Consider the following 27,235-nt stretch of genomic DNA (forward strand, 5'->3'; position numbering starts at 1 on the left):
CTTAATGCTGTCTGGGATTTTGTTTGATGCTTTGTTCCCAGATCGAAGTAAATTATGAGATATCTCAAAATGGTGGACTAAATGCAGACGATAGCCAGGCAGCATCGCAGACGTGTGCACGCTCTCCCTCCGCCTTCTCCCCGCCAAATGTGCACACTGGAAGGTGCAGCAGCGAAGGACAAGTTAAAGCCCCTTCCCCCTGCCCTTTTTTTTTTTTTCTTTATTTGACGAGAGAGAGAGAGAGAGACAGCGAGAGAGGGAACCCAGCAGGGGGAGTGGCAGAGGGAGAAGCGGACTCCCCACTGAGTGGGGAGCCCGACGAAGGGCTCGATCCCAGGACCCCAGGATCATAACCCGAGCGGGAGGCAGACCCTTCACTGACGGAGCCACCCAGGTCCCCCTAGAGCCCCTTTCTTGTAAAGGAGTTAACGGGGAGCATGGAGCCCAGGAGCAGGAGGCCGGCTTACCGCCAGGAGAGGGCATCACTGAAGCTCCGCCCCCCGCAGGCTTTGCACATCGGGAAGGACAATCATCACTCCAGCCTCCCTGTCTTCATCTGTGTGATGAGGTTTAAGATCAATGATCTTGAAAATCCTTCCTGGCTCTCAAATCTTATCTTGACGTTAACAAAGTAATATTAATTTTGCAGTTTCATAATCTGCAGTTATACATTCTCGTCTTCAACTCCATCTGCTTGCCGACCTCGGGAGTGTGAGCCATTAAATTTAGAATAAAAATGCTTAGAAGTTCAGTTTGCCTTTTCGTTATGAAATAAAATTAAAGTGCCGAGAGTGTTTTGTCAGTTCGAATGAACGTTTGGAGGCAGGATAGCCCTGATGCCTGTGTAGCACATACAACAAGCAGTCTTTTCACACTGTGGCTTGGTGGGGGGGCAGTGCGCGGTGGGGGAAGGAAAGTCATGCTTTGAAACTAAATGGGGTTCTCTTTTTTCACAGTCAAATAGTTTGGAGTACATTTTAATTTCCCACCCATTTTTCTAAAAAAGGGGACTACGGGGCTCTGATCCCTTTATGGTTCAGCCGGAGCCCTGAGATTCCTAAGTCACTCGGCCCTTGCCTGACACCCCAAGGGGGAAATCAATCTGGGCAGGCATCCTTTGCTCAAGTTATTTCTGGACATGTCCAGTCAGCCTGATCCCAATCTTTTAACTATAAGGTCCCTTATTGCCTACGTTGGCACAGCCTTTTGTGATACCTAGAGCCTGTGTCCCTTGGTCCCCAAGGGACCCCAAGGTCCTCTTGGTCTAAGGAACACCATCTCGTCACACAAGGACTTCTTCTTATGGAGAATCGTAACTCAGGGCCGGCTACATCTAACGTGACTTGGAGAAAACTCAGGACTGTCTTCAAAATGTAGATTTTCCCTAAATGTGTGAACTGGAAAACATGAGCTGCTTGTTCAATACAAATGATTTTCCCACCCTAGGTAATGTCATTCTCTGAGTCAGAGCCATTTACCCAAATCCTTAGTATCACATTTTAAAATTGTTGGAAATTGTCTAACGCAGAAGTACAGTCATTCGTTTTATTTTCATTCTGCAAGCAAACATTCTGAGCACCTGGGAACATAAGCCACTTTGCCAGGCACTGCGAATACCAAGAGAAAAACCCGGTCCCAGTGTGGGGAGCGAACTTTCCAGAAAACCACATTCCTGAATAAAGTCTGCCAGGAGAAGAAAATGACAGCAACGGAGCTGTAGCGATGGCGAGACTGTGTATTAATTCTGATCTGTTTTCAGAAGGCAATGGTTGGGCTGTGTGTGTTAACCCTCCTCTGGGTAGCGGTTCCAGAGCGTGGTCCCCCAGCCGGCGGCATCAGTGTCACCTGGAGGCAGTCTGAAGTTGTCAAGTCTTGGGCCTCGCCCAAGACCTACTGAATCCAAAACTCGGGAGGTTCTTGAGCCCCAGCTTGATTTGAACAAGGCCTCCCGATGATTTAGAGGCATGCTCAAATTCAAGTGACCGCTGGACTGCGGCAGATCCCAGTGACCGCCCCCCGGGAGGTAGGGGGCAATGTTCCTCCACTCCTGCTTTTGTAACACGATGTTATTGAAACACCATTACCTTATGAATCTGAATGACAACAGAGACTGTATGTTTACACAGAGCCTAAATATTTACTACCAGGCCTCGACAGGCAGAGTTCTCGGTTCCTGGTCTGGAAGTAGAGGTGGGGGGGATCTGGCCTCTGATGCCCCCAGCGGTGCCCCCTGCATCTCATCTATGCCTCTGCCATGACATGAATGGAAGGTTGCAAGACACTTCACTGAGGTGGCCTGAGGCGCTGAGGTTTGTGACTTCACTGATGCAGTTCCCACATTTGCATGAATCATGGGCCATGTGCGGCACAAGGCTCTAGGGAGTGAAGCAGAGGCCAGCCCGGCCCGCTCAGTGTACCATTACTTCACTTGGTGGAAGTTGGAAGGCGTGGCACCATTTCTTAGGAACAAGGTATCTACATACCATTTCCTTACTTGCCCAAGAGCCCGACATGTTTTCCTGGGGTGAGTGGGCATGACATCATCTCCTGGGGGTAGGGAAAGGTGAAACAAATATTGTACTCTCATAGTGGTGTAATTAAATAATCGTGTCTGTGCTGGTTGAGCTGGGAAGTTAGGGTAGAACGGAAGTAAACAGCGGTCAGAATGGTTTTGGTGCTGTGCAGTGGGGAAAATCTTTTCTTAGTTTCTTTCTCTTCCATTTATGCGTAAAGCTGGGAAATCTGATCTTTGCAGAAGAGAAAAGTTGTGTGTGTGTGTGTGTATGAAAGACAGACAGACAGACAGACAGAAGAGAGATCCCAGAAGACGAGCAGTCTCTAAAGTAACAAACTTGACAACATTGTACAGAAGATATTACAGATCAGCAAAACATTTTTTAGAAATCCATTGACGAAAGTTGATATTTTAGTGAATCTTAAGCAAGGCAAGCAAATATTAAGAATATTCTTAAAAAAAAAAAGGAATGTTCTGTGAGAACATAAGATTCTGAAAGCACACTTGTTATTTGTTTTTGTTTTTATTTTTAAGATTTTATTTATTTATTTGACAGACAGAGATCACAAGTAGGCAGCGAGGCAGGCAGAGAGAGAGGGGGAAGCAGGCCCCCCGCCAAGCAGAGAGCCTGATGCGGGGCTCGATCCCAGGACCCTGGGATCATGACCTATGGTTTAGCTGGAATAAGTTGCAGTTAAGTATGCTCAGAGCAAGAACCATAGAGATGGACAGAAAACCACAACGGGGCACTGAAGTCTTTGTTTTCTTAGATCCTTTCTTTCCTGGGACTATCAGGACTGTTCATGCTTTGAAGACCGGTGAGTCTTTTGTACTGACAATAAGCTGAGGCTAATGTTTGTTAAGTACCTGGGTATCGGCCTCATCTTGGGAGCTTTTTACAAAAAACCACAGGCCTGCACACATCCCCTAGAGACTGATCACTGGGTGTAGGGTCAGCTTGGGCTTGTGTATCTTAAAAAAAAAAAGACAACACACTAAACCACATACATTCCTGATTAAGTCACATTGGTTAAGGTCACGATGACCAGCTCCGTCCAGAGGAGGTCCTGGAAGATTAGCATCAAATTCCATTGCTCAGTTACTCAAGTTTACTGTGTTGAAACTTGTATGGGACGCTCCCTATGGGTGAGAGTACAGAGTTTAGAGTCCCATACCTCTGGATTCTCAGCTTATTATTTTGTGAGTTGCTTCATAGAGGCCCATTTTCCCCGGACCACATTTTCAAGCTGTAAGATTAACAAAGCAGTAAACTTTTTTTTTTTTTTTTTAATGGCTGCTGGCTCCTCCTCTTCCTGTGTCACACGGCTTCATTCACTCAAGATTCCTCTTGGGGACGTCACCATCAACACTCAACACACATGGAAGAGTCTGGCTTTCTTCCATGACCCATCTGTCTTGCCTGCCAGCTACGGCCATTAACGTCTCCAACTCAGGTCCCACTGTCATGGGCACAGCGTGGACCACCGCACCTGCTGAACCTACCCTGCCCCGTGCCAGCTTGTCCTGGTTCACCTTCCCCAGGCTCCCAGCGCAACGATCCCTTGGCTTCACCTTGCTCCACTGACGCCATCTTCGCTTTTGTTCCCAAGTCCTCTCAGATAGCTTATGTCATATGACCACCCTTGAAGTCAACTGCCTTGCTAACGTCCTTAGCTTTCCGGCTTCTTTCTTTTTCTGTTCCCTGGGAACCATCTCCCGGTGGGACCCAGTATCATCAGCCTTCTCTGCCCCGGGGCCTGAGCGGCTGAACTTGGCTGGAGAAAATCCCATGTCATATGGTGGAGTTCATTTTAAGATGAGAACCACAAGCCTCAGCTGGGCATTCGATGCAGCGTGGAGATTCCTGTAAGTTCATTTTCTTGATTCCCAAAATGTGGATTTCACAGCTTCCCTTCTCTTCCCTAACGTTAATGCCCTCTCCCTACTCCTCATTTCGAACCCAACCTCATATGTTGATCGGAAAACAAAAGATGCGAGAGGCCCAGCCTTCATCTGCACCAACACAACTTCTCTTCCCACCTGGTCCTCTCTCCCATGACAATGCAAAGACAACCCCTGCTCTCGCCAAACCCCAGTTCTACTGCCTTGTCTCTCTCCAAGGCCTGTGCGCCTACAATTATCTTGTTTCTCTAGTACGTGGTCAATTTCTCTGTCCATGAAGTTATTTCTGTCAATGTATAAATATGCCTCAAATGACCCACTTTAAAAAATAGCCCTCTGTGCTCATGTCCCTCCAGCTGCTCCCAGTTTCTTTGTTCCTCTTCAGGACAAAACTGCTCTAATGAGCTGCTTTCGTCCACCGTCTGTACCGCCTTACTTCCCATCAGTCTTCTTTACTGAATTACGAAATCTCTTGAGCGTACAGAAAAGGCTGATAATCCAATGGACACTCACCAAACCAGCTCTATCCAGTCTTAACAGTTCATATTTTTTATTTTTCCCATTGCCAGTGAGACTGTATGGAATGTAGATTTTCAACTTTACAAGGGTGCCCAGGATGCCTTCCCAAGGGATGGTACCAATTTGCACCTCTACGGTTTCTCTTGCCAATATGTGATAACAGTTGGTACTGCCAGACTTTTTCACTATTGCCAATCTGATCGATATGACATGGTGCCACTTTGTTTTAATTACGTTTCTTACAATATCTGGGAGCTGCATTCTATTCTTCTCTTTATTGGCCACTGGGTTTCCTGTTTCATTTGGCCAGTATTCTCGTTTCCTCCTTCTCCGGTGCATCGGTAGGAGTTTGAAAACCTATTCTGTCTACCATCTTTTGTCATTTGTATGCCCTAAAGTTTCTCCCAGCTACGGCTTGCTTCTTAGGTTGTATTTCATCATATGGAAGGTCTAAACTTGAATGTTGCTTACTGTATTGATTTTTTTCCTTTTTCTTTATGGGTAGTCTTTGTATCTTATTTTGAGAGCTGCTTCCCTACCCAGAGGTCATAAAGATAACTTCTTATATGTTTTCTTAAATATTTTAATGTTTTGTTTCTCACTTTGGCTTTAATCTGTTTTGGAGTTATTTAAGTGGCTTGAGGGAGGTATCTAAGTGTTTTTACATCAAGGTTCTCGACTGTCTTACAGTCATTTATTGAGTTGCACCTCTCCCTAGTGAGCCCCTTTGTCACACATCAAAGATGGCATATATGTGGGTCTGTTTATGGGCCCTCTGTTACATTGTTCATTTTGTCCCTGTGCCAATATCTCAGTGTCTTAATCTCTGTAGCTTTATGAACAATAAGGATTTCAACGTACCTTACTCATCTTCTGCAGAAATTCCTTAATCGCCCTTAGACATTTCCTTTTGCTCTGTTTATCACTTTTAGGCTCTACTTCAGTTCCATTTAGTCAGCTTAGATTTTGATGGGATCTCCATTGTATTTACAGATGAATTTGGGGAGTGTGGATATTTCTGAATATTTCATATTCAAGAAATTATACACTAAATCATTCCACACACAAATGTGGGATAGCATCAATTTATTTGGACATTCCTTAGGATCTCTTGATTTAGTTTTATAAATTTTCCAGAGGTCCAACATACCTTTTGCCAAAATTACTTAGGACACATCAATTTTTTTGATACCATGTTATTTTTTCTGAATTATATTATCTCCTATTTCCTGAGGGTTTATGGGAACAGAACTGATTTATATACTGAAATTCTATGTAGCAAACTTCCAGAACTTTCTCTGTCTTTTAATTATTTATCCATAGATGTTCTTTTTTTTTTAAGGGATTTTTTTATTTTAGAGCGAGAGAGCACATGTGTTCATGGGGGGAGGTGGAGTGGAGAGAGGGAGAGGTAGAGTCTCTCAAGCAGACTCCTACAGCGCCCTGAGATCCAGACCTGAGCCCAAGCCAAGAGTTGGACACGTACCCAATTGTACCATATGGACGCCCCTATCTGGAAATGTTCTTAAGTGGCTTTAGTGGAGACAATGAGCATTTCTTGGAGTTCAGTTTATTTCTTCCTTTTCAACCATTGTTTCAGTGTCTAATGGAAGGGTAGTTGTGTACTTAACTTGTCTTGATCTCTTTCAACTGAATGTCTCCAATTTCTTAGGCTTAAATGTCAATTTTTTTTTTTTTTGTGGATTTTGCTTTGAAAGATAGTCTAATTAGATAAGCTCCCTTCTATTATGAGTCTAATAGCCAAGAATTTTTTTTTAATGATAAACTCATGTTGAATTTTATCAAAGTATATTAAATAGCTATTGAAATGATCATATGGTTTTTCTAATTCTATTGATGAGGTGATGTGTATTAGTAAATTTAATAATGATAAAACATCCTTGAAGTGTGAGGGCTGTGCCTTATAATTTTTCTATTCACTGGAATAAATTATAAAATAGGGATTAATTGTGCCTTGAAAGTTTGGTGAAGACTTCCAGGAAAATGATCACTTGGTAAGTATTTACTGATTCAATTTCTTTAACGGTTATAAATGTGTTTGGATTTTCATTTCTTTATTTTCCTAGGCTAATTTTTTTTTTAAGATTTTATTTATTTAACAGAAAGAGAGATCACAATTAGGCAGAGAGGTAGGCAGAGACAGAGGGGGAAGTAGGCTCCCGCTGAGCAGAGAGCCAGATGCCGGGCTCCTTCCCAGGACCCTGGGGTTATGACCTAAGCTGAAGGCAGAGGCTTTAACTCCCTGAGCCATCTAGGCGCCCCTAAGCTAAATTTTTCTAGTGAATTACATAACTTGTAAGGCATTTGTCTATTTTATCCTTTGTTATGTTTTCAGCAGTTGATTCTATTGCAGCTTTATAGATAACTCCATAGTATGTGATCCTTACTACATTATGACCCTTGCTTTGCTCCTGACTTTTGAGTTGGGCATTTCGCTTATTGATTTCAGTCCTTCTTTCCTAAGTACTCCAGGCTAAATTTCTCTCCAAATACTACTTTAGCTATATCACCTAAGTTTTAAATATTGTATTTTCACACAACATATGAATTTTCCTGGTTTCCATTACAACTTCTTTGTTCCGTCTGTTACTTGGTATGTGGCTTTCGAGGGACAACTGTGAAGTTTTCAAAATTATTTTTTAAATTATTAATTTATAACCTAATCCCATGATGCTGATTATTCAAAATTCACCGAGGCTTTGTGGCCCCAGACTTGCTTAATTTTTTGTAAATCTTGCCTGGGCATTCAATATTTCCATTAGAATAACCTTGCTAATTGCTTTTCTTAGGATATCTAAATTCTATTTTTCTCCTTAGAGATTTATCAATTAGTGACAGGAATGTGCTTCATCAAAGGTTGTGGATTTGTTAACTTTTCTAATTATCCTATAGATTTGTACCTTTTATATTCTGAAACTATTTTGTTAGTTGCATACATGTTTGTATTTCCTAATGAACTGAATCTTTTTCTGTGGTGAATATTTTTATCGAAAAAGATTTTCATCTTAGAATATGTTTTTCTGACATTAGCGTTTGTAAACTGCCTTTATTTTGACGGATATTTGCCTCATGCATTTTTTCCCATTGTTCTACTCTGCTTCCTGCTACAATGCAATTTTATATGGTTACCAATTTCTACTAGTTCTTCTCTGTGATTTTTTTCTTTCTGTTTGTCTTCTTTCTCTTTCAAGCCTTTTACTGGCTTGATCAAATTGTCTTTCTTTCATCTTTTTTCCTCTCTACTATTTAATAAGATTGTACCTAGTGCTATTCTTTTGTAATGACTATTACTATCCTTGGCACTTTAACAAGTGTGTTGAGTTAAGTTCTAAAGTTGATATTTCCACTCTTCCTTGGATCTCACTCCCTTTCCCTGAAGGACCTGCCTTCCCATTTTCTTGTTAGTATCCTTTAAATGCGGGCTCAAACGGCCCCTTTTCAATGGCGCCTCTGCTACCAGGGCAGGAATCGTCACTGCTTCTCTCCATTCTGTTCTTACCGTGTAGCTGGGGGCCGGGCACGGACTGTGCAGCAAGCTCGGAAGAAGCTCTTTCCGCAAAAGCTCTATTTCCAAAGCAGAGAATGAGGGAGGGTCGAAAGGAGGTTAGCAGGGTGGTGACTTGAGATTTAGCTGCAGGGATGCTGGATCTGGAAGAGCCTTCTAGCTTTCGTCAGCCAGGAATTGCATTCTCCTGATACATTCTGAACAGAAACAATGATGGGTAACCGAAAGGAAGAGCTCTTTCTTTCTCATCTTGTAAAGTCTGGAGATAGGCCATCCCAGGCTGAGATCGGGGCTCCATGGGGCCACCGGGGATTTAGGCTCTACTGTTTTAGCTCTACTTTGTCTCATGGCTTGAATTATCACGGTTACCTTACAAGTTGGTGGTTGGAACTTCAACCACCACAGCTGAGTTCTAGGCAGGAACCGGAAGTGACAGGAAAGGTCAGGAAAAATCACACTGTTCGTTGTTGGGCTCTTCTGTGAAGCCTTTCTTGGCTTACAAGAAAGGCACCAACTTACACCATATTTGTCACAGTGAGGTTCCATGGTCTCACCCAGCTTAAAGAATTTTTTTTTTTTTTTTTTTAAAGCTAGGCAGATTGCAATTCAAACAGAATCAGGAGGTCTGCGTTATCAAGGACAATGGGGATTGCTGTTTGGGGATGAACACTGCGGGGTATGCTATGGACTGGGAGTGGCAGGAAAACCCATGTCAGGAGCTGAGATTTGGGGGTGAGAGAAACTGACATTCTGAATTAGGAATGAAAGAAGAGTCTGAAATGAGATGTGACAGATCGGGACAGGACCCTTGGTAGCCCATCTTCCCTCTGATTTGCTTCAGGAGACACTTTGCCTATTGGTTTAATTTCACTTAGTAGATACTCTTTTCATTGAACTCAAGGTCATTATGAGTTAATCTCCCTGGTAAATGGTGGAATAAACAAAGGAAGATGAATTTGTATTTTATTTCTAAATTTATGTTGGACTAACACTATTTTTGAAACTATATTTCCAAAGGTACTTATTTTCCCCAAAAGCTCTATTTCCAAAGACAGAGGAATACAGAGGACATTGACGAAAGTACAGCTTCGCTTATAGACATTCAAGATATATACGAGGCCCAGTGTCAGAAAATGACACTTAGGAAACTGTATGGATGTTTCTTTCCATGCCACAAACCATCTACATTTCCTCTAGGTATTCCAAGTCTTTTCAACCTAGCATTTTTCCTCTCTCCATACTATACTTATAAAAAGATGACTTGAGATCTTTTTATATACTTTTTTCCCCCAGAAATGGGGTTGCTAGAAATTTAACCACAAAGAAAAGGCAAAATATTTCCAAATTTCAGACTACGTAGGTCTTCTGGATACATAGCTAAAGTAAAACGCAATGTCTTTTGTTAATAGGCCCTTACTGGAAGTGAGATGAATTACTGAACCTTTCTAAGTCAAAAACAGGTGAGTGAGCCCTTCTTGCTGAAGGCATGCCCTGGTTGTTGTAGCCTTCAGCTTGGCCAGGGCTCCCCTGAATGGGGTATGAGATGTTTTTCTTTTCTTTTAAGAAAATTTAAAAAAAGATTTTATTTATTTGAGAGAGAGAGAGAGAGAGAGAGACAATGAGCCAGAGAGACAGAGAAGCAACAGGGGGAGGGAGAGGGGCAAAGGGAGAAGCGGACCAGCCCCCAAGAAGGGAGTCCAATGCAGCGATGGTGGAGAATCCATCCCAGGACCCTGAGGTCATGGCCTGAGCCCAAGGTAGATGCTTAACCGGCTGAGCCACCCAGGCACCCCTATGAGGTGTTTTCCACTTGTGGATTTCATTTAAGAGTTCAGGGGTGAGCAGAGCTCCCCTGTCTTGTGTGTGGGCTCTGTGGCTCTGTGTCAGCTTCTGGTGTACAAGGGCCATTGGCAAAGCATGTCTGTTTGACCAGACACGGGGAGCTGGAAGCAGACTCTGGATGGACCTGGGGGGAAAGTCAGACTCCGAGAAGGGGAGAGGAGGAGCGTCTAGGGCATGGCGGGGCAGAGAGCTGGAGTGCAGGCGCACATGTAATTAACCTCATCCTTGCCTTGAAGGCACCTGCACTTTGCGCCACGCCCATCTGTGTTCATGGTCAGGTGTGCTGGTAGTGTTTTCTATCTCTTCTGTCTTGGTTTCCAGGCTGCTGTTTTTGAATAACACTGGCCTGCTTGGGGTGGGGGGTGTTGCAGTGGGGGGAGCTACGCTAAAGGGGGTGGTGAGCCTTTCTTGGGCAAAAGGACCCCAAAGAGCTTCTGGTAAAGCTCAAGGGACTTGAGTCTGGGCCGAAGACTCCCTGAACTGTCCTCACTTAGTGATTCTTCATTGGTCAAACTTAAGTTTGCATCGTCTGTAGCCCTCTTCACGGATCTGTCCATACTTCAAATACAGGAGCAAAAAGCAGCCCAGGCAGATTTCATAAAATGGCTCATCATTTTACCCTTGTTTGGCCCTCTAGAGACAAAAACGGATGGGGTTTTTGATCTAGCAGTTTTATTAATTCTTAAAGGCCATGGATCCAAAAGAAGGAAAACCTGAGAAAAAGAACACCAGTGGTTGACGACTGTGGTGTACCCGCCCCCCCGATCTATAGGAAAATCCTGTGAAGGATTTCTTGTATCCCATAAACGCCCAGAGGCCATGATTTCCTGGACTGAGATTTTTCATGATGTTAATACAATCTCGTCCAGTCATTAAAGATTACGAACACCCAGGGTTCCCTGGGGCACTCCTGACCCACAGCGTCGTCAGCACCTCTTCTGGGTGGTGGTTGTGGTGGTCTGTCCAGCCCCCTCCTGGCTTTGCTCCGCTGCACAGGCCGTGTCACGAGCGATGTGGCTGGAATTCAGTTGGAAGGGCGGAAGGGAAAGATGAGACAAACTGGTCACTTATCTCGAAGACGTAAGAGATCCCTCCTATCCCCACGTAGAAATTAAGGTGAATCAGGAAATGGATGGCGTTTTTCAAGTCACATGAATCAGCGCCCCAGGGTTCATCATTTTCACCGAGTGTTTGGCTAGGTTTCTCGTCTTGTTTACATTATGTGCCTGGCTCATCAGAAACTGTTCAGGGAGAGCTATAATTTTATCTTGAAAAGAAGAGAACTCAACAGTTTTGTTTGGAAATTATCACCTCTAGTTTCACAATGTGATGAGAAGCAGCCCCATGCAGGAGGAAGTCCTGCGAGGGATGACTTTAGAGGGAAAATTTTTTTTTCCTTTGGGAAAAAGAGTATCTGTGGATTCTTTGAAACACTTTTATTTGGAAAGAGCCTTCTGTGCTGGGCCCCGGCAAGGGTCTCACCTTAACCTCCTATGTCCTTCATGCTAAGTGAAGACACACTTGCCAGCAGGTTGGTCCAGCTCCAGATGAAAAGATCAGCTCAGAAAAATAAAGGCAGTTTCCCCAGATCACAAGGTGAAATCACACCCTCAGTTTGGGTCCATTTCACTCTAAACTAAGGAGGCACTCTCTGTTATTTGGTTCCCTCCCCGCTTCTCATTCTTGTTATTAATTTGTAATTCATTATCAGGAAATACACGTATTTTAACAATGCTTCCTTATAGCTTGTAAGTTGCCTATAAAACTGACTCCCCCCAACATAAAGTTACATATTAAACATTATGCTATGATCCTTCCTGGGTTATGGTGTAGAAGTCTACTTTCTTCCCACTGCTTAAGTCTCAACATGCCAAGAATTTTTTTTTTTTAAGTGTACAAGCCTTTTAACTATAATGTTGAGGGGCAATGACAAGAATTAGCTAAACACATTCGGATCCTAATTTCTGCCTCTTTTTCCTGGTGGCTGTAGGCTCCACAGGTCCACTCACTCAAGGGCTGCAAGGTCAAGTGTAAGGCAGTGTTGTGCCCTCCCCACTCCTCCCCTCCCCTCCCAGGTCCCCAGAACAGAGCAGTCAGGCTAGACCTTGGCCAGCCTCCTCCTCCCAAGGAGGGATCCTAGGCTGCTGTGCCAGGTAGGCAGAAGAATCAATGGGAAAGTCAGGAAGGAGCTAGTGTCCTGCGTGCTGGGCACAGAAGCAAGAAAAGAGGTTAAGCTTTTCATTAAGGCTCTAGGATCCTGGCAGCTGTCCTGCACCAGGCTGAGGGCCCCTGGAACAACCCAGGGGAGAATGCTTCTACAAAGAAGCCCTGGGACACTGACATTTCCTCTGGATGTCTTACAGGAAATCCGAGTGAGGGCTAGAGTACCCACAGCAGCTCTGCCACTGGTGGGAGGGAGAAACTGGAGGCTTGGGGCTGGGCTTTCTTCCATGCAAACCTTCAGGACTGCTTTTATTTAGTTCTTATTATAAGACTACTTCATTTGGAAATATTCTATAAGGACTGTAAAAACAAATCAGCATCACTTTGTATTTCTATTGTCCTCCTCTTGGAGCTGTGTGAGCCATGCCACCTTCCAGGCAGGAAAGCGCTTTTTGTTTTATAGATGGGCTCCACGGCACAGTTTAGGCACACTGGGCCCTTCCCCGCGTGACAAATCCCAAGAACCAGACACTGGAGCGGGTTTGTCAGTGAGGGCCATAGGGGTATCCTATGTCACTGCGGCAAGAGGGGACGGCGGCGGGGGTGTTCACACGTTTCCTTATTCAAGGGAAACTTGAAAGCCACCCTCTGAGGCCGAGATGAAAAGAAAAAAAAAAAAAGGCCCGGGATAGCGTTCCCCACCCCCATCCAGAGGGAAAGGGTCATGCGCAGCCCTTCAGGGTTCCAAAGGGAAGCTTTTCAACAAAGTATGAAATTCTAGGCGTCTTGAAAGGTACTATGCTTTCCAATCATGACTTTTCACTTTAATACTTGCTCCAGAAGGCCGTCAGATCCGGCGAAAGTGCAACAAGTAACATTTAGTCCAGAATTGGACAAGTTGACTTTGTCTGTCCAAGGGTTCCTTTCTCAGCGCTCAGCGTGGCTACGTGGGGACCCCCTGACTTGCTTCCCTGGCTTGGTCCGATTTGTTCATTTCTCTAACTTCTTTCCACTGAAATCCGGCCGAACTAGCCGGGAGGTGCACCCTAAAATAGCTTCTCCAAGAACCCGAAGCAACTCTCCCGGTCTTTTAAAGTTTCCAGCTCAGAACACTCCTGTGGATGTCACACAAAACGAACAAAATCACAAACGCGGAGTCCAGGAGGCCCCGGCGGCCCCTGCCCACCCCCACCACAAGGCCGGGTTCCGCCTGGGGACGCGCACGTACCTGGAGATGAGGCCGGCAGGGTGGGCGCGCCACGTCTCGGGTCTCAGCCCGCGCAGCCTCCGGCCCTTTATACCGCGCCCTCCCCCCACCCGCCGCCGCCTCTCCCCCCGCCCCCCCCCCCGCCAGCAGCCACGTCTGAGCGGCCGGATTGGGGGGCGGGGGAGCCACAAAGGTCTGTGCGAGGTCGGGTACAGGGAATCCCCGAAAGTCAACGCTCGGGCGCACTCGCACTAAAGAAGGAGTGGGGGTCCTGGGGCACAGGGGCCGCCGGGGCGAGGGAGGGGGGGCGCGTCCCGGGAAGGGCAGGGTCGGGGGCGGGGCCCAGGGAGGTCAGGCGCCGGGTGGGGCGCTCGGGTTTCACCCGGGCTGGGAGGGGAATAGGAGGCGCGGCGGAGGAGGCGGGGCAGGGGCGGGGCAGGGGCGGGGCAGGGGCGGGGCGAAGCGGCTCCGCGCTCCCTCCCGGCGCTCCCCGCCCGCGCTCCCCGCGCAGCTCTACTCGCCGGGAAGGCGGCGCCGGCGGCGGCTGCTCTTGCTGCGCCGGCTCCCGCGCGCTGTCCTCGCACCGCGGGTGGGCTCCGCAGCCCCCTGCCGGCCGCGGCCCGTGCCGGGTGGCGGCTCTCACCTTCCGCCTGCCCTCGGCCGAGGGCGGCCTGGCCCTTCCCGGGGGCTCCCCTCTCCTACCCGTGGCTCCCTTTTGGAGCTGGCTGGGGCACCCAACTTTGGCTTCCTCGTCCGTCGCCCCCGCTGGGCGCGAACCTGCTCACCCCCGGCCCAGCTGCGCTCCCGGGAACCGTGCGGCTGGCGCTCACACCGACGTCCCCAGCCCGGAGCGCGGCGAGTGGCGGGTGGCTCTGGGGAAGTGGCAGGGGGCGGCGGCGGCCGCTGCCCCGACTTCCCTCGCGGGTGCACTGAAGAGGACCCTCCGAGCTGCTCCGGGGCCCCAGGCGCATGAGGAGCGCGCCTCGCACCTGGTGAGAGACCCCCGCCCGGTCCCCGCGTGGCCGTGTCCTCAGCCCCGACCGTGCCGCGTTGCTGGCCGAGACCCGGGGGGCGGCAGTGGTCGGCGGGCGGGTCGTGTCAGTCTCAGGTGGGGTCAGTCCGCAGGCGCTGGGCGGGGGACAGCCAGTGGCTGCGTGTCCAGGATTAGGACTACCGTCCGTGCGGGGTACCCACAGTTGAGCTAGTGCACGGGCTGGAAGTTTGTGACCCTGTCTTTGCCGGGGTCGCAGCGTGCCGAGGTTAGGAGCCGAAGCGACGCGGTGGGCGACCTGGTAGTGGACGAGGCGGGACCCCCACCCAACACCTCGGGAAGGTGCGCAGTGGGGCTTTGTGCGCGCACCCGGCGCGCGTCCAGGAGCGCACTCGGGAGCGATGCACGGGGTCCGGAGGGCTTGGGCTTCGCAGCCCCGCCGGCTGGGCAGGTTCTCCTGTTCGAGTTACAGGGGTTTGGCGGGGCGCGTGAGAAACCGGGAGGCAGTGGGACTTGGGCTCAACTCCGCCAAACGCTTTGGTGAATGAGGGATGCTGGGGCTCAGCGACGCCTGATGGGTTGCAACCCGGCGAGTCGCTTTCTGCGGGCGTCTAACGCGGCTGCACGGTTTCGCATCCCCTGGATCAGGGTTTCGGGGCCGGAGGTACATGTGGGCCCCGGAGGGAAACCGGTCTTGCTGCGATGTGCGGGGAACTGTCGCCGAGAAGTGCAGCGGACTCGCTTCCCGCGGCGCCTAGTGCCCGGGCCTCCGCAGTCGGGTCCGGATTCCTAGGGCTTTGGCGGGAAGCGCGTTCACCTCCTCGCCCTTTTCTTGCTTTGTACCTGGGTGCAGCGGCTCAGAGTTGGGATTTAACTTTCCTGCGCCTGCGGCGGCCCGGGGATTGCCGGCAGGGGGCGCTGAGAGCGAGCGCTAGAAGCAGGAGAGAGGATGCTGAGAGCAGTTACTCCGTCCTGGGTGAGTGGGTGGGGGTCCCAGTCAGCAAACAGCGGGACCGGGCGGATCTTGCAATGATTTCACAGCGGGTGAAGGGGAGGGGAGCTGATCCGTTAGCCACGGGGAGCTTTCAGCCTTGCTAAGAGAAGGGACTGGAAAGATGGTGGCCAAACACAGGTCATCTGGATAAAGGTTCCTAACAGAGACAAACGTGTCCCTGCAAACTCTTCCTGTCTGTGCCTCTGTCTTCCTCCTTGTGAGTATTTACTAGAAAATAATATAACAACAGCAATAATAATAATAATAATGTGAGTTAGGATTAATGCTGACAAGATTTTGTTCCTTAGGAGCTCCTTAGTTAAAATGCGAGGAGTAACAAATGGTTTTTGCACCTTGTTTTTGAGAAGTACAATCATAGGTCTCAGCTGATGCAGAAAAGCTCCGTCGTAATGGCCAAGTTTGGAAACAGCAGATATGTTATTAATTTTACTGTTAGTCTTTCCTAAGTAGACACAGAAAGGCAAGAACAGTCTTTACTTAGGTAAGATTTTTTAACACCTAATTAGGATTGCTAAGTTAATTGCTGATCGTGCCAGTTTTATTAATGAAGAATGGGTGATGTTTACCGTGCACTACTTGGAGTGACCAGTTCACAATTTTAGTTCAAGAAGATAGCACCTTAAACTGTGTTATCACTTAAACAACTCTTCTTGTCTATGCCTGTATTTATACCAAATGAAAGATGGATTTTTTTCCCTTATTTCAACCATTTTCTAGTTTTGTTTGGGGGGAAAAAAAAAGCAGCCTAAGATGTAATGGTTTGGGCCAGTTGAAATACAGATTTTCTTTTCCCCTGAGTTTCTTTCTTGTAAAAAGTTTGCCACAAAATCACGCTCATCTATTGTGTTGCAAGGTCACCTAGTCATTTGCACACTCTTGCACCTGAGGGATGAGGAACTGGTACCTGTTTTTACATGCTTTTAGCTTATGCATACTTGCCTTAATAGGGAGAAGATGGATGATGCTAATCGTTTTATGCCTTTTGCGAATTGCACTAACTTATTTGGTTGTTTTAATGGCGAACAGCTGCAGGAGCCCTGCTGAGAGCAAAGACTTTGGTCTCCTGGGTGGTAAAGCTTGTCTCTGTCCAAAAGTTTTTGAGATGTGCAGAATCTGGTAAAAATAAACCTGCATTCTTCTCTGCCGCTTCCTTTTACAATTATTTCTTCACAATGTCTGGACGGAATGAAACAGAAACAGTACAGTGGCTGTTAAAAGTTGTTGGCTCTGGGGCCATAAGAAATATATGCACATTGATGTAAGCTTTTGCTTAAGCTTTAGACGGTGCACAAACGTTCTGAAGACCGATGCATGGCTTTGCAGTGAGAAGTTTTGCTTGAGAGGCACTTAACACTCTTAATTCAGGGACAAATGTTAAAACCACAAAACTTTTCTTTGTTGCACGCCAGCTCCCTGGGACTGTGTTGAATGCTGCTGATGTTAGAGAGAGCTGCTTAACTGAACCACTGCCCAGTCTTTATTAACTTGATCATTATTTTGAGTGATTCCAAATGTCTTTCTTGTTGGTTACAAAATCACTGAAATGGAGGCTTTGCTTCTGATAAAAGGACAGCAGAGTGGGGGAGGGGTAAAGAGAACTTTGCTAAATGGCCAAAGGTATAAAGGCATTCCATTTTATAAACAAGTAATCGTGAACTCTAGAAATAGCTAAGTTAAGAAACTAATCCCAGCGAGAAGGATTGCCTTGCAAATCACGTAGTTTGTAAGATAGAACAATTAATTAGTATATACTATGTCTGAGTCAAGGCCTCCATTTCTTTAGCGGTATAGGTACAGTGTTTGAGAAAAGTAGTCTTACATCCCGCCGCAAATCCTCCATAATTCTTGATTCTAAAATTATACCAAATTTGTATTTAAAAATGCTCCTGAAATTGTTGCTATAGTTACTCAGACAAATTGCTTACAGTATAATTATAACACCAAGGTGACAAATTTTTATGTTTAGTGTTAAATAATTTTTAAAATGTTAATTACAGTGTCTAACAAATTGAGTTACACCCAAGTACAAAGTGTGTGGCGTGCAACCTTGTACATTTCTGTCCACCTGCATCTGTTTGCAGATTTGCACAGAGAAAGCAAACTATTTTCTTAAGTACTAAGATGAATATATGTAAGTGCTTGGAGTTGTTTGTACTGTCTTTGTGTATGGTTGTTGACAACACATTTTCACATATGTTTCCGGCAACCCTTTAAAATCGAGATGCAGAAGTTTTGTTGAGAATTACCAGATTTTATCCCTCTGCTTGCTGCCTTGTAGAAGTGATCTGCTGTAGATAGGGGGCAATCTGCTGTCTCTGATCCCTGCACAAATGGGTAGCATCATAATCATAAATTCAACACGTGATGCGAGTAGCTCATTCAGAAGCAATCTGAAGAGGCAGCTTTTGGTATGCTTGATAAATGCATCGCTTATTTCTTTGATGAATTTGTTAGCTGGATATATAAAATCAATTTCTAACAGCAAGACAGGAAGAAAAAAGTTAGAGTGGACTGGAATATACATAGATAAACTTTTCACTCTCAATGAGCCTACCAAAATGAAAACTTGATCCAAGAGAAGATAGTGTGTAAGCAAATTATTATAGCATGCTAGTAACAATACAATCTATGCCATCTAAAGGTTGCAGAACTAAGATCTACCTCTGAATTTCCGAGTATTTGGAAGCCCGGCAACTTCAAAGGCAAGTTACATTTCACCTGGGTTATGACATTTATATTACGATTAACCCAACAGTGGGCTCAAGAAACAGAAATATTTTCAAAGGAATTGCTGTTTTTTTTTCTTTTTCCTTTTCCTTTTTCTTCTTCTTTTTCTCTTTCTTTTCCTTCTCTTCCCCCTCCTCCTTTTTTTTTTCTTGTCCAAGATGAATGGTTTTCTGACAAGAGCAAAGATGGTCATACTTTAGTTCCTTTTCCTGAGTTTTGAAATATACTGGAAGGTACTGTTGTTTTGGAAGAAAACAAAATCATTCCATTCTTTGTTCTTTTTTTCCCTACATGTGTTTGAATTGGTTTCCTGATGAATATTGAAAAACACTGTATTCTGAAGAGAATACGTTGTTCTGGGCCTGAATATCTTTTATTTCTGGAAGGCCATGAACCCACTAATCCCTTATCTTCCCTTCTTTCATTCCTTATTTGTCCCTGTATCTCTGGGATTGGCCATCCTGCGGCTCATGTAAGATGATGAGGAAGTATATGTTGGAACAGTTTTATTTTATGTTGCATTTTTATGTACATTTGTGAGTAGATCGTATTACTGCAATAGGTAATTCAATTACAGATACGTATGATAAATAGCCAGGAGAGTGATGGTATCAGAAGCCAGCTCTACTGGAGAAATAATGCTGTATTTGCTGAAATGTGAAATTAAATAAGTTCTAGGCAAGTGACAATCAGAACTGAGCAAGGACAAATTGTTCACAGGAAATAGAGCCTCTTTCATCAGTTTAGATTTACCCAACATTTGACAACGATTTATGATGGGCCTATGCGAAGAAAAGCAGAGTCAAAAAAAGTAGTAAGAATTCTGCTAAGCGGTTTCTGTTGAGTCGTTTGCAAAATCATCACACGGCCAGCGCCTGGCTTAAACTTCCCGGAAGAAATGCGTTCCAACCGACTCCAGAAAAAATTCCACACAAAGAATGGCCCTTTCTGTCGCAAAACTGGAGATGTGGCTCGTCTGGGAGAGGGCACCCAAAAGCCGTTCGCAGCTGCCAAGGATGCGGCTGCCTGGTTCGCCTAGCGTGCTGCCAAGGGAAGGCTTCGGAGGCCAGGGACAGCGGCGATTGGCCATCCTACAACCCAGTCGATTTTAGCATCACCACTGGGGTCTAGGATTTCTGTTCCAGGACCGAGATTTCCATCTGCTGTACAACTCTCTTGAATTTAAAGCTGACAACATTGTAACTGGTGGCCTAAAGCAACAACGATTACTCTGGATATTAAACTCCCTTTATTCAGCAGACACTGGAGTTAAGCCTTTGTTAATATCCACTGACCTGCAGTAAGAACTAAATAAGAGCTTGTTTCTAAGACGTCTGTCATGGAAGTTCCTGGGGGCCATAGCTATGGACTTGACTTTAAGAAATTTGGAGGGCAACTCGGTTTGGAATGATGACCAGAAGTCCATGGTTTTATAGAGCTGCTCACCTAGTCAGGATGTTGGTAGATGTTCTGTTGAGGTCCCTGCACCAAGTCTGCAGGTGCGACGTACAGATGGACTTGGAGATGGCTGAGCCTCGGTGCTGGGTCTGCGTATGAATCCCACGTCTGCGTCGGGTCTTTGGGTCTTTACAGAAACAGATACTCCAGAAGAAAAAGAGGAGGAGGAGACAGGAAGTGTGGTGGGCGTTCTCTGCAAGAGTGTTAAGGTGTTAGAGCCTCAGCAATGATGACACGAAACACACCTCCAGAACTGAGTTAGGGCCCAGAGGACAGGTCAAGGGGACAAGTCCTTGAATCTGCACAGAGTGATAAAACTAAGCCAGCAGGACTAGCTGCCTACTGTGTGTGGGGTCAGGGCTTGTCCCATTGTAGCTGCCTAAGTGCAGGATGGGTCTCCGGGCTTGGGAGCTCCCTTGGGCACTGGGCAGACCCAGGCGGGGGCAGATGTGCACTCCGGGCTGGGCAGCTTGACTTGGAAATTAGCATAAAACACTTGATGTATTTTTTTTTCCCTTAAGATTTATTTATTTATTAGAGAGAAAGAGAGCATGTGCATAAGCAGTGGCGGAGGGAGAGGAAGAGAAGCCGAGTCTGTGTCAAGATTGGAGCGCCACCAGGGGCTTGATCTTAGAATTCCGAGATCCATGACAGAAGCCGAAACCAAGAGTCAGATGCTTGACCGACGGAGCCACCCAGGCGCCCCAAACACTTTATGTGCTTTAAGACATATATTAAAATGTAAAACATGGAAATTCAAGGATGTTGTTTACTCACTGAAAATAGCACCACATACAAAAAAATTCCAGGGAGCGTGCTGTATCTTCATGACAGAGCTTCTCCCATTTACCGAGATTTTAGAAATTCTAGAGTATTTTAGAGACTGTGGTAGCCTTTCTTATTTTATTTCTGAGTTTAGGCCAATCAGCCTGGTCACTTAGTGGAATTTATGGATTTAATAAGCTGAAACAGATGAGTGGATGAACAGAATGCGATACAGTCCCACAACGGACGAGTATTCAGCAAGAAAATGAATGAATTCTTGATCTGTGCTGCAGAACGTATGCTTAGTGAAAGAAGCCAGTCACAGAAGACTACCTATCAAATGGAAAGTCTAGAAAATGCAAGCCTGTAAAGACAGAATGCAGGTTAGTGGTTGCCTGGGGCTGGGGATTTGGGAGGGACTGACAGTGGACGGGCAGGTCTCTCTGGGATGATGGGAATGTTCTCAAACAGGATTGTGGAGAGACTCCTGCAATTCTATACCTTTACTAAAAATCACTGGATTGTATGCTTACAAGGAGTAAATTTTATGGTATATAACTTATACGTCAATAAAGTTGTTTTAAAAAGAAAAGGAATCTGGGACATAATCTCTGCGGTGAGAGCGCCATGCATGGCCAGCAGCCCAAACAGATCCCGCCGCGAAGTGGAAATTATATTCCGGGTTTCGGTGATATTCACAAAAGCGAGTGCTGGGGCCGTAGGGTGCTCAGGTTCGCTTCCTGAGGGCTGAACTCGGAACTGTGATCTTTTATGGAACTGAGCAAAGTGAGGTTGTTTTGCAAATAAGGCCACGGAGCAGAATGAAATCACTCGATTAAACTAACCAGCCAGCCTAGCTGGTCACTGTTTGGTGCACCTGTGAGACTCCCTTCTGCCAGTTTTGTTAGGTTGCAGGCTCTGGGCGGTCGGCGGGGTTGCGGGGGTTGGGGGGGGATCTTTCAAAACACAGAATCTCCCGGTCTCATCAGAGCTGCAGGGTCTGAACTCTCAGTGTATTGCTGTGCTAGTCAAATAGCGCTGCTTTCCTGTGACCGGGGAAGATCTCACGATGCCTGCTTCTGTGACCTTGTACATTTTCTTCATAGGGCATTTACTTCCGCGGGTGAGGCCGGTGACGTCCAACAGCCAGACCCAGTGGCAGAACACAGGTTTTTAAATGCACAGGGAGGGCCCGAGTACTTAAAGGAGAGGGTGGTGGTGGTTGTTGTTTTTCCCCTCTTTTGGCAGAAGAGTCATAGAATCACTTTTAGCTCTTTCTGTGCAGCTCTGATGAGTCCTGCAGTTAAAGCAGGACCTGAAATTAGGTGATGCGTAGAGATCCATGTGAATTGCCTGTAATTTCCTTGCTCTTCGAGTGTTGTCTCTGGGTGGAAGTGTGTCTTGAGCTCTCCCTTCTTGTTCATTCCGATTTCCATCTGCCAAGTGCATCGACATCCTCTCTGCCTCCTGCTGTGGGGCGTCCTCAGCTCTCTCTCGGGCACCCTGCCCTCCCCACACCAGTTGGTGTCCACATGGTGACTTTACGCGGGAGTGTTTAGTTTGGCATCGACTGTCCGAGGTCCAGATAGACCCCGTATGGCTTTTGGGAGCTGGCTGGGACTCACCAGCCTCCAGAGCTCGTATGCCTCTCTCTGTGTAGTAATAAAGTATTTTTATCCAGCCCTGTGATGTTTTTGGGCAAGCATTTTCCAACAACGTCTCATTTCTTCAGTTCTTGTAGTTGCGTGCTGAAGCTGAAATTGTTGAAAGGTTCGGATCCTAGTGCAAGAGCTTTCTTGACCTCGTACCAATGTAATTTCTGATTGGGGTATTCTGAATCTGCCTCCTCCCAAACTGGCAGCCTATCTTAGACACAAATTAAGAGTAATATTTATAAAATGACTATGTTTTTCTATTACCAGTCCTAATTTATGACTCACCCTTGGTGAGTGACAAGGGATAATTTTTGCAATTGCTTTAGTATTTCCTAATGCTGGTTGGAGGGCAAAGGGGTGGGTGACATTTTTATTTTTATTTTTAGACATTTTTATTTTTGATGTCACTTTTGATGGTTTTCATTGGTCAATAACGTACTGTTAGATGGGTACTTTTTAGAGTTGTTTTCTGTCATTTTCAATGAGCTAATATTCCCCGGATTTCAAGGACAACTAGTTAAGCATTCTCTTCAACAGATTGACTGTGTACATGATTAGAGCAATTTCCATGTTGCTAGGATATTTAGTTTTGAAACATGAGGGATCAGAAACGATGTGCTGTTCTCCTGTTTTAAGACCTCCCTTAGAATAACTGTTGATTTGTGTTGGATCTGATAGCTGGGGGAGGGGAAATCATGAGAGTAACACGGAGTGTTATACAGAGAATGGCGTGAAGACATTGCCCTCAATGGGGAAAGTGAATTAGATCTTTGCTTTGGATGCTTTTTTACTTTTTTTCCTAAACCATTTCTTTTTCTGGAAAGCATTCAAATGGTAACATCAAATATTGATTTTGGACACTAAAATCTATAGGATCCTAACTTTACTCAGGCAGCTGGGAGCACAGGGAAAAACCTGGAATGTTCACTCTACAGCCTGGGGCTCTACCGTCCCTTCTATGTGCTGACTCCTCTTCACCTTACATCCTGTCAGTGCTCTGAGATTTCAGACTGGGGGATCTTTGCTAACCTGTCAGCGAAGGAGAATGCCTTTAAAGTCTGATCTAGGAGGCAAAGATAGGCAGTTCCATTATTTAAGTTTGAGATTTCTGGGCTGTATGTATAAAAGAAAGGCCATGTTTTCAGAGCGGGGGTCCGGTGCCCAGATGCTCAGTGTGGGAAGGAGAGTGTGGAACTCTGCTTTCCTCCCGGTTCCAACAGAGCTGCTCCTCAAATGTCCTTCTGTGGCTTTTCCAATTTCTCTGCTAATCCAGCAGGCTTTTAATTATTATGTTTCTCCTTCCCCAGAAAGTTTGGAGCGGAGCTGAGCTCATAACGCCCTCTGATCGACCCTATGGTTTCTAAGAGGACCCAGCTCACTCTCTTTCCCTTCCCTTCCTTTTCTGTGCCCTCCCCCACATGAACATGAAAGCGCTTTACCAGGTTTTGCCCTGGGTCTGGTGCTGTCAGGCATCTCCACTACCTGACTCTTGGCTGAGGGGTTTCAGAGTTACTGTCCATGTCCGCTGACCACGACAGACGTGTTCTCTTCCCCAGAATCTTGTTCCTGCAGGGTTCCGAATTGGCTTGCAGAGATCGGATCTCATCGAGGTCAGTTATGAGTGTCCCAGGAAGGTTGTTAAGGTACGTCCCATCATTTGCTCCACTTCTCATGGTGCCCTCGAGCTGGGGAAAACTTGCTTCTGCTTATCAGATAACTGTAGAGAGGGAGAAGCATTTGCTCCAAGACAGCAGGAACCCCTCTTTGCTGGGGTCACAGTCAGGATAGAAGGGACCCGAAGCCTTGGGGCTCCGCCCTCAGCCCCTCCCACTCTCCACCTTTGAATCCCTCCCACTCCTTTGGCCACTGGTCAGACCACCAAGGTGGTGCTCAGCAGGTAACCCAAACCCAGGTACTTCGAGTTAAAGTACTTTCTACTCTACCCATCCCCCCCCCTTTTTTTTTTTTACAGTGCACGTCTTAAATTCGTGTTTTCCTCCAACTTGCTATAAGTAAAAAATACTCCCCTTGGATGTAAATTGTGCAGCGGTCAGGAGGCGGGGCTGGCGGTGGAGACCGGTGGTGGGGGAGGGGAGCCCTGTGCAGAGAGCTGTGCAGGCCCAGGCAGTGATTCTTGGCTGTCTGCGCCTTCCAAGCAGACTCCAAAGTTAGGCCTGAAGCCAAATTTACTCTCCGTCTGCCAGCAGGGATGGAATCCCGAGGTCCTATCACCAGCTTGTGAAAAGAAATCATTCAGAAAACTGCAAGCTGGTAAGTAGGAATTGCAAAGATCCATTCACTTGAAAGCTTACGCCCGCAAATGTTATTTAACTTTGAACAATTTCTCCAGGCCCACCTGCTGGCTTTCCATCTCCTTGAGGTTTATCTTGGTGCCTAGGAAAGCCTGTGAAGGATTCACAGTGGGGATCTGATGGGACATGCCCCAGGGTTGATAGCAGCCAAAGGGCCTTCCTCAAGTCCCCCACCTGGCTCATTCCTGACTTGAGAGTCTGTGCACTAAGTTCACTTCTCCAGAAATGCATGGAGTCAATGTAAATGCTTGGACTTCAGTCACTAAGGATACAAACCACAGGACTGTAGAGGGGAAGCCCAGTCTTCATAGTAATCAGATACCCTGTCAGTTAAAATACCTTGAAGATAATTTTTAAGAGTATCCACTGATGAATTAATTGTTTATTGAGGTAGGCACAAGGAAATCAATACTTGGAACTTGGACCATGGCTAAGGAGCGGAGGGACTTGACAGGAATGGGGAAGGGGCTACACAGAGTCATGTGCCATGGATTTTTAATTGGGAAGAAGTGGTCTATTTCCCAGTATTTACATAATATTTAAAAGGACTTTTTTTTCTGGTAGTGCAAATTATAACAAAAAAAAAATCACACCCTGCAGACTCAAACACAATTTAGAATTGTATTTTATGTATTTCTTTTGGTTGCTAGAGAGGAGTAGTGCAGGCTTTGGGGTGAGTTTGGGATAGAGAGGTTCAGATAAACATTTTTCATTTGCTCTTTGTGACCTTGAGTTTCTTGATAATCTTTCAGAAAATCCCAGGTGTTTTATTTATTTATTTATTTATTTGGGTGGTCAGTTACTTTTCTCTTTTCTCTCTTAAGGGACTTAAGACTTCTGAAGCCTGGGATGGTAGATTAGAGAAGCTCAGGATGGTGCCAGCTGGCTTTCATGATGCTACATAGTTTCACCTTCCTGTTTCGGAGCACCCAGCTCCATTGGTGGGTTGGTTTGGGGGTCAACATGAAGGAGGCGCAGAGAAAGGAAACTATCGCCCTGAATAATGGAGAACCCCCCCCCCCCCCTTAGCCCCAGAGAATGTTGGTTTCATTTAGTCTTTCTTCCATTTAATAAAGTCTACACTGGCCTTTTCTGTCCTCTTCCTGTGTCCAAGACGACAATCATTTGCAAAAGCCCTGACCCTTCTGGTTGTCAGTGCACTTGTGATTCACAGAATAGCCCTGGAGCACGGTGGTACGGTTTGCATGGGACCACAACGGCCCCCACGGGCTGGATTGCTGGCCAGGCTGCCCCTTGAGTGGGCACTGATGGAGCGCCTAAGTCATGGCTACGAGTTCGTCCCCCGCTGGTGTGTGATCAAGAGTGTCTGTAGTGACTGGGGGTCGTGCATGGACCTGGCTGCTGGGTTGGTTTGGCCACTAAGTAGTAAGTGCTTCTCAGTGGGGTTTTAAGTTTTTGTTTTTCAATGAAAAGCATACTTTCCCCAAAGAACTGGCCATGGAGCTCAGAATTCCAGCCTTAGGGTTGTGGGAAGGAGCGATAAGCGGGAAGAATAGGACCATGATTACAGGCTTGGCAACATGGTTATCAAGAGGGCTGGACAGAGTGCAGATAGTGGCTGGCTCACTCTGGGGACAGATAAGGGGGCCCTGAGGGCCAAGCGGTCTTTAGGGGTTCTTCTTTAATTGCACTTTTGACTGAGCACCTGGTTCAGTTAAGCCTGCAGGGGTAAATTTAGGAAAACAAACCAAATGCACCTTTGGGAAGGTTGCTGGTTCCGAAGTGTGTAGGAATGCTTCTGTTTACTTTGTTCCTCTTTAGGTAAGGGCTGCTGCGTCTTTTTTAGACCTAGCTCTTGGTGCTGTTGTTGGTTTCTGCCTATTCGCCATTTTGCCAGATAATGTTATAGTTTATGGGTAGATGGATGTCACCCACGTGTGACAGCTTGTGTCGGATATTTACAAAGCCCCTGGTGAAGGGGGCCATCCGTGCCAGCCAGGTCCATGTCGTGCCTGCGTCCGTCCTACGTGTGGGAAGAAAAGATTTTGTAGGTGTATTTCTATCAAAGAGTTCGGCATTAGACTTTTAAGGATTGGGAGAAAGCTAAAGGGATTCATATAAAGACATAATTAGAGTATGCAGGGATTGTGTGAAATGTAACATGTTTGAAATGCTTTGCTTTCTGAGCAGTTGGGAGGTTGTTAACTGTTTCCTTTTCTCACATTGGCTTCCAGATGATTAATTGGATTTACTTAATTAAATGCTCCACATTTAAGTGGAGTGGAGGCCCAGGGAGTAGTCTGAAAATAGTATCAATTATTTTCTATTGATCTACAATATACGACATTGTTTGCTTATACTTAGAGCAAAGACATTCAGTTCTGTATTAATTATCTTTCTTTTTAAATTATTTAACTGTGAGTTCTAAAATGAAAAATCTATTTAAAATATCTTATGGATGATCTCAAAAATCTCATATCTTGAAATTCTATTCCTTTACTGCATTCCAGGGGAGTCAACTAGCTTTGAAACTAGAAGCACTTTTCTGTTGCTGCCACAGTATGTTGAAATGTTTGGGGGGGTGGCTGGGCTATTTTTAGCAAGTTCAAATGTATCCTGTGGTGGCTGATTTCCAATGATCCAAAATTAGTCATGGGATGTTGGACAGCATAGTGTC

At 46.0% G+C, this 27,235-nt stretch overlaps 1 protein-coding gene and 1 non-coding gene across 8 annotated transcripts in view; one reads left to right on the forward strand and one right to left on the reverse strand.

Moving 5' to 3' along the window:
- Positions 1–11,419: 11,419 nt before the first annotated feature.
- Positions 11,420–11,489, reverse strand: LOC116587446. Its single transcript, XR_004284454.1, has one exon. It is a non-coding gene; the product is annotated as a small nucleolar RNA SNORD123 (small nucleolar RNA).
- A 2,666-nt stretch (positions 11,490–14,155) lies between these two features.
- SEMA5A (semaphorin 5A) overlaps positions 14,156–27,235 on the forward strand; it is a 460,606-nt gene continuing 447,526 nt past the window's right edge. For 4 of the 7 annotated variants that reach the window (XM_032337773.1, XM_032337781.1, XM_032337775.1 and 1 more), the window contains exon 1: positions 14,157–14,666. The gene's annotated coding sequence lies outside the window, so the exon portion shown is untranslated. Of the gene's footprint in view, positions 14,667–26,197; positions 26,380–27,235 lie in introns of those variants that run through there. The other 3 variants (XR_004284305.1, XM_032337782.1, XM_032337774.1) reach the window with 2 other exon arrangements.

The sequence above is a fragment of the Mustela erminea genome, chromosome 3 (genome assembly GCF_009829155.1).
Source record: "Mustela erminea isolate mMusErm1 chromosome 3, mMusErm1.Pri, whole genome shotgun sequence".
Lineage (NCBI taxonomy): Eukaryota > Metazoa > Chordata > Mammalia > Carnivora > Mustelidae > Mustela > Mustela erminea.